The sequence below is a fragment of the Pygocentrus nattereri genome, chromosome 20 (assembly GCF_015220715.1).
Source record: "Pygocentrus nattereri isolate fPygNat1 chromosome 20, fPygNat1.pri, whole genome shotgun sequence".
NCBI classification, from domain to species: domain Eukaryota; kingdom Metazoa; phylum Chordata; class Actinopteri; order Characiformes; family Serrasalmidae; genus Pygocentrus; species Pygocentrus nattereri.
This window is the reverse complement of record NC_051230.1, coordinates 21,603,868-21,610,358: the sequence shown is the minus strand read 5'-3', so window position 1 is coordinate 21,610,358 and position 6,491 is coordinate 21,603,868. Positions and strand designations below refer to the sequence as shown.

Below are 6,491 nucleotides of genomic sequence, written 5' to 3'. Positions count from 1 at the left end.
ATGAACAATGCTTGTTGCCAGTTTCTCACTTCTATACAAGGAAAGCCTAGTTAAAAATAGGTTTCAGTGTATGTAGTGATAATGTTTGCTGAAATTGTTTTGTTGTTGTTGTGGACTGAATTTCAAATATTTATGGTCTTTATAGATTACTGCATTTCTGCACTCATGCTGTTCTAGTATTTTTAGAAAAAACAAGATACAGTTATATGCAAAGGTTTGGGCATATTTTGTTGATTATCTAAGCGAAAGTAACTTAACATCCTCTATAGAGAACACACTTCTGCACATTTTATTGCACAATTACTCTTGATTTGCTAGATTTAACATGGTGGAAGACAAAACACAAATTTTGGCCTGTGCAAAAGTTGTTTAACATTTTATTTTAAACATATTTGTGTTTTATTGTATTTCCTGTATTTATATTTGTATTTAACTGTTGGTGTTGTCTGTAAAGGGTGTGTTAATTTCACTTAAAAGCCAGCTGGGTTTTAGCATGTGACATCTGGAAAGGCAGGGAAAGAGCATGACCACTTCATGATTTTGTATATAATAATAATTGGACAACTGAATATAAATATTTAAATAAATACAAACTAAAATAGAAGCAATAACCACTCAAGGTTATCTGTTACCGTGGATAACATCATGACTTTAATGGTCTATGATAATACCAGTAGCTGTTTGAAGTACAAAATGCTAGAAAACATTCCTCAGGGGTGGGAGTGGGCCCGTGGAGACAGTGCCCAGAAGCCTCTAGCTGCCAGTGGCCTTGGGGACCTCAGGGACTCAAATACTTGAGATCCTCCACAGATATTAACATTAGATTAGCTAACAGCCACTGAATATATACAAATGACTAAATAAATGAAGAAATATTATTTGTTGTCAGGCCCCTGAAGTTTTATGTTAATACTGCTTTGTGATTGTGTTGTTGCCATTCAAATGGAATACTTTAGGTGGTTGGTGGACACCTGCTTATTCAAGGATATTAAATGGGAATTTGTTCCCTCTTAGCTGTAGTAATAGCTTGTACTCTTTTGCTAAGGCTTTAAACTAGATGTTCGAACATTGCGGTGAGGATTTGGTTGTATTCAGACAAAAGTGCATTGGTGAGGTCAGGCACTGATATTGGATGTTTAGTTCTGGGTCACTAATGTAATTCCCACCATCTCAAATGTACTGGGTGGAGCTCCTCCACTCCAGAAAACGCAGTTTCACTGCTCTACAGTCGAACCTTGCGGGGGTTTGGAGGCCTGGCATTGGGCATGGTGAGCTTAGGATTATGTGTGGCTGCTCCGTTCTAGCAGCCATACATTCCATCATTCTATTAGCAATGCTTTTCTACAGAGATTATACAAGTGTGCAGTTCAACGTCTGTGTGAGCAGTGAGCGCACTTCAAATTTAGTCTCTGAATCCATCAGCGTCTGGATATGTTTTATATTAGCTCTTCACAAAAAGACAAATGAATTAAATGAAGAGCATGTGAATGAAAAAGGTACAAGCAGAAAAGAATTACATTTAAATAATTATCTTAATGAGGTGTGTTGCTCTCAATATCTAATGCCAATTAATTACAGTGCTATTTGTGGTCTATTTGCCTCAGTGCTTTTAGCTCACACCTCTGTGAGGCATACAGTACAGAATGGGCAGTTACGAAAACCAGCTTATTTACATACATCAGTTGTAATCAGCCTTCAGCATTTAGCTCTGCCCCTTGGAGTTGAGGTCACAAGAAGTTCTTTGGCTGTTAGGGCTTTTTGAATGAGGCCCAATACAGAACTGCCATTCAGAACAGCGCTCATTTATATTATATCAGGCCTGAAGGAGCAGTAAGAAAAACAGCCAGTTTTATTCTAAGAGATAAAAAGAGGCTGGAAAATAGTCTTGTAAAATGTATGTTTTCCATGATTTCATTCAGGAAGACAGAGAGAGAGAGAGGGAGAGACCAGGGGGAGTGTCCTGTTGGACTGCGCATAAGGAGGAGAAGCTGGTGGAGTTGTGGAGTGAACAAGACTGTCTTTCTGATGTGTCTTCCCACTAAGAACAGATATAGGTGAATAAGGCAGATTGGTTTTAGACGTGAGAGGGTGTGAGATTTTAGTCTTTTAAAAGTCTTTTCAGTGTCTTTTCAAGGTCTTTGTTTGCATAAGTGAACAAGTTATAGTAACGATTGATTTCCTTAATCTATTCTTGTAACAATCTCAAAATGGGAGATATTAAATAAATCGACTCTATTCAAGACGCACCCAGGGGAACCAGAGTCACTAAATCAGCCCCTGATGAAGAGTATTACTACCATTTAATCACTTCAGAGCCATCAAACTCAGTGGTACTTTTTCCCTCATCATACTAAATTCTGTATAATAATTCAGTTTATTCCATAAAACGCAGCTGCATGTTACTAGTTCGCCTGCAGATGTCAGTGTTTGTCCTGTATTCACTGAGATGTAGGAAAAATCTCTCTCTCTCTCTCTCTCTCTCTCTCTCTCTCTCTCTCTCTCTCTCTCTCTCTCTCTCTCTCTCTCTCTCTCTCTCTCTCTCTCTCTCTCTCTCTCTCTCTCTCTCTCTCACTCAACTGAGAAGAGCTGAAGCGGATAGTGGAGCTGCTGGGATGAGGAGGCAGTGTTGTCGGGATGGCGAGGATTAAATATGGCTACTAGCTGATTTTTACAGAAACACTGAACCACTTTCCAGATTGTGTGGCGTCATGTGTCAAATATGGATGGAATGAGGACGAAAGGGGCGCCGTTAACGTACATTTAGATCCGCTGTTATTATCCCACGCCCGGTTTTCACCGACCTCAACGGCTCCGCTGGTAAGTTGTCCGTAGATATGAGACCCAGTGGGGATTGGGGCGAACGCTGGACGGGCTAAGTTTGACATGTGAGTCTGCAAACCAGTCACTGAACCTTGCGGCACGGTTTAACGAACAGCTGGGCGGGTTTTGTTCGCGAGCTGCTGCTCCGGGAAAACAGTCCGGGATGGAAACTGCTCCGCTCGGTTAGCCCGCTAGCTCGCTCGGTGTCTGTCCGGGCTGCTAGCATCTCCCTGCGCAGCCGAGGGAGCGGAAAACAGGCATGCAGGAAGCACAGCAAGGATGCGTTTGTGGTATTTTGCTCTCAGACTACACATTTTGGCCACCGACATAGCCAGCTAGCTCGCTGAGCGTTTATTCTTGTTTGTTTATTGTCCGTCTCAAACAGTAACGCGGCTCTTTAAACGGCAGCTAGGTTAGCTCGCTAGCCTGCTAATTGTGTTGTAGCCACCACCTAATGTTACTGTACAGCGTGAAGAGTGTCAGAGCTCACTCTTCGGTCTGGAGGAGTTCAGGTGAGAGGATTTATTTGGTAAATATCAGGTATGAACTTTGTCTGTTAAATGTCTGCTTTTCTGGTCAAGCAAAATGTCAAATTTAAAGCAAGTATGAAGGTGAAGTAGCTGTTGGGCTGTCCAGCTACTGTCTGTCTGGGCCCAGTGTTGTCTTGTCATTAAGAGCCCGATAATGTCTGCGGTTAAAGGCGTAAATACTACAGATGGTGTGAATGTCATCTCTGCAGGAGAAGCGGAAAGGGACATTTGGTGAGGGATAAGCTAAGAAACCGTGTCTGGCTTCTCTACGTTAGTTCATCGAAAGCACGGATTGAATTGGCAGTTTTTCGCCAGTTGTCCTCCTCGGGCAGGTGAGAGGTCAAACAGCTGTATGTGTGGCTCAGGAAACAAGTGTATAGCTGATCTACAGCCTTTGAAAGTAGCCAGCTAACACAGCCCGGCACTGACCACCTTGTCTGTGTGCTAAGTCACTGCACCAATATCCCCTCATTCCACTATCATAACATTGGAAGGGTTCCAGTGCCAGGAGACCATGAGCCAAATTGCTGCTCAAAGTAAAGACTGTGAGCTGGAGATGGCAGGATAACACTTTTTGTTTTCCAATACTGATATTGAAACCTTGAGTCTTGGCCAGTATTGATTACAAAGTAATATTTATTTTCTTAAAAGCTATAATCTATCAAAACGAGTTTTAATCAGAGCACTTGACTTAAATGGGAATTCCATCTGTTTGTCCAAATGTGCACATACTCGTATGGTTAAGATGTAAACAAAGTCATTTGGAGAGGTTTGATGTGAAAGTTGTAGTTCTAGAGAAATTTACCAAGCCGGAGTTGCTCACAGTTGTTGTGGTGGTGATGGGAACCAGATGTCTGAAGAGTTTGATTCCTCTAAAAGCTCCCTCACTGAGACATTGCTATATGCTTGACTTGCAATAAGATTGGACACATTTTAAAAAATCCATGGTTGTGAGAGACATGCAGGCAAAATAGAACCCAAAGGGAACTTTTCTTTTCTCAGAAGGTACATGGAGGTTCATTGGTCATTTTGGATAGCAAATGAAATGGCCTGTATTTGTGTCATAGTCATTGTATCCCCTGGCTCCTACATAACCACTGTAAAGAAGTCAGAGTCAGTATGTTTCTCTACAGTGCACCATTTCACAACAAAGCACTCAGAGTAACTTTTTCTTCCATCTCAAGGATTGAATTGTATAAGATGAGCTTTGTGTGAGATGATTCTTAAAGTAGCCTGTCATGCTCAAACTATTCAGACATTCTACTACCACATAGGAAGAAATACAGAGCTAATGCTGCATTCGAGTGGTGTTGGAAACTGGTAAATAACAATTTTACAACTTCTGAATTGTACTCAAACAGCTGGCATCTTTTTTCCAAGTGGGTTAACTTGAGATTCTAGATGATACCTTTCATGGTGACCTTTCATGCTTTCCGCTGGTGAAAAACAGTAAACCTGGCCTTGTGAAATGTGAAAAATTATACCTAATGTGCCTAATATACCTAAAGAAGCAGGATGCATGCTCTCTGGACCGCTTTGCTTTCCCTTTCTGTGGTAGACACATCTTTCGATAAACGCATGAGTGGAAACTCATAATTATTAGTTCACCATCTGATGTGTACAATCTTCTGATAAACCCTTGGATGCGGCATAACAATGTGACATCACATGATACAAGTGTGTGCCATTTCAGGTTGGTTTTGTTACAGTATTGGAGTCATTCTTTTTTGAGTTCTGTTGGTATTGGACAATAACAATACTATATACATATGAGATGCCATTTCTACTGCAAACCCTTTATCTGGCTGTGTTTGACTGTGACATATGTTAACATTGTATTTGACACTCATTTAATAGTAGTGCTTACCATTTAAAACTGTTTTATAAATCTGTGTCCATCGTTTAAAGCTAGAGTCAGTCATTTTGTCACCCTATGGTGCAGGTATCAGATAAGAATTAGTCTTTTTCTCGTGATTCCTGGAAAAATGTCTTTTACAGTATCACATACAATATTTGTTCTTCAGTCTACATGTTTTGGAGACAGTGGACAGTGAAAAGACCATCAATAGGTTTGGATATTGCTGGTGTCAGCCAGGTCTTTTGAAATGCTTCTTTAAAATGGTTCTACATTGCATTTCCTCCTTAAAATGAAGTAGCATCCCGATCGTTCTCAAATAAGTTTGTTCTGTCAAGCCTTCAGTCAGGGTTTTTGAAACTTTGCCACATCCTACCAGGATTAGCTGAGTTTGCTAATGGCATCTGTAGCTGATACACATTTTGCATTTTAGTATTAGTGTTTTTATTATTCCAATGCCTTTGCTGCTACAGCACAAAAATCTGGCCTGTGGGTTCCAGCTGTTTGTCATAGGAGCTTTAAAACCACTCGGTGTGCTAACTGTGAAACCAGACTAAGGAGATACTTCCTTTTTTGTTTCTCCACAGTATTTAGTGGTTGCTGTCTGGTGTCAGATCTTATTCTGATCTATGTTTGTTCTTATAAGGCCTATCCATGAATGAGTATTAATGTAGAGCGTATTTTAGTAATGACTATGTTGGAGGTCTTAGAACTTGTGAAATCCTGGCTCAAAATGATCAAGGGCAGCTTGATGTGTTATTGACAATAACAAAACCTACTTTAGGATTGTTGGACATTTGATTTGGTCAAATACAGGCATCAACTTTATTCTGAATTTGTTAATAAGCAGTGAGTAGTGTAGTAACTTTTGATGGCTGATATGTTCTTCTAGTTCTGGAAAGGAAGTTCACTTTTCACTTCTGTATCCTGCTGGCTGGTTTACGTACCACTTCATTATTTAGGAGAATGGACTGGCGTGCAATGTAGATCCTGGTGATTTATTGAGATTTTTGTGTAGGCAGTGCTTTTTCTTAGAAATGGTATCATTCAGTGAGTGTTTGAGCCTTTGTCCGTGGTTATATTTCATGAAATGTCAGGATCATTATCTTCAAGTCACTATCTTAGAGTCAAGATTCTATAACATTCAAGATAATGTTAACCTCTTAAACTCCTTGGAATGAATGGTGGTTCCAAAACACACTCCGCCATATTCCTCATAACTTTCATATTTCATAAGCTACATTGTCAGAGCTGTAACTGTCTTCTTTCCAGTCAAATAGATGGGT

At 40.3% G+C, this 6,491-nt stretch overlaps 1 protein-coding gene across 1 annotated transcript in view; it reads left to right on the top strand.

The window, feature by feature from the left end:
- The first annotated feature begins 2,591 nt into the window (after window positions 1–2,591).
- wdfy3 (WD repeat and FYVE domain containing 3) overlaps window positions 2,592–6,491 on the top strand; it is a 131,121-nt gene continuing 127,221 nt past the window's right edge. The window contains exon 1 of the mRNA XM_037531398.1: window positions 2,592–2,817. The gene's annotated coding sequence lies outside the window, so the exon portion shown is untranslated. The remainder of the gene's footprint in view (window positions 2,818–6,491) is intronic.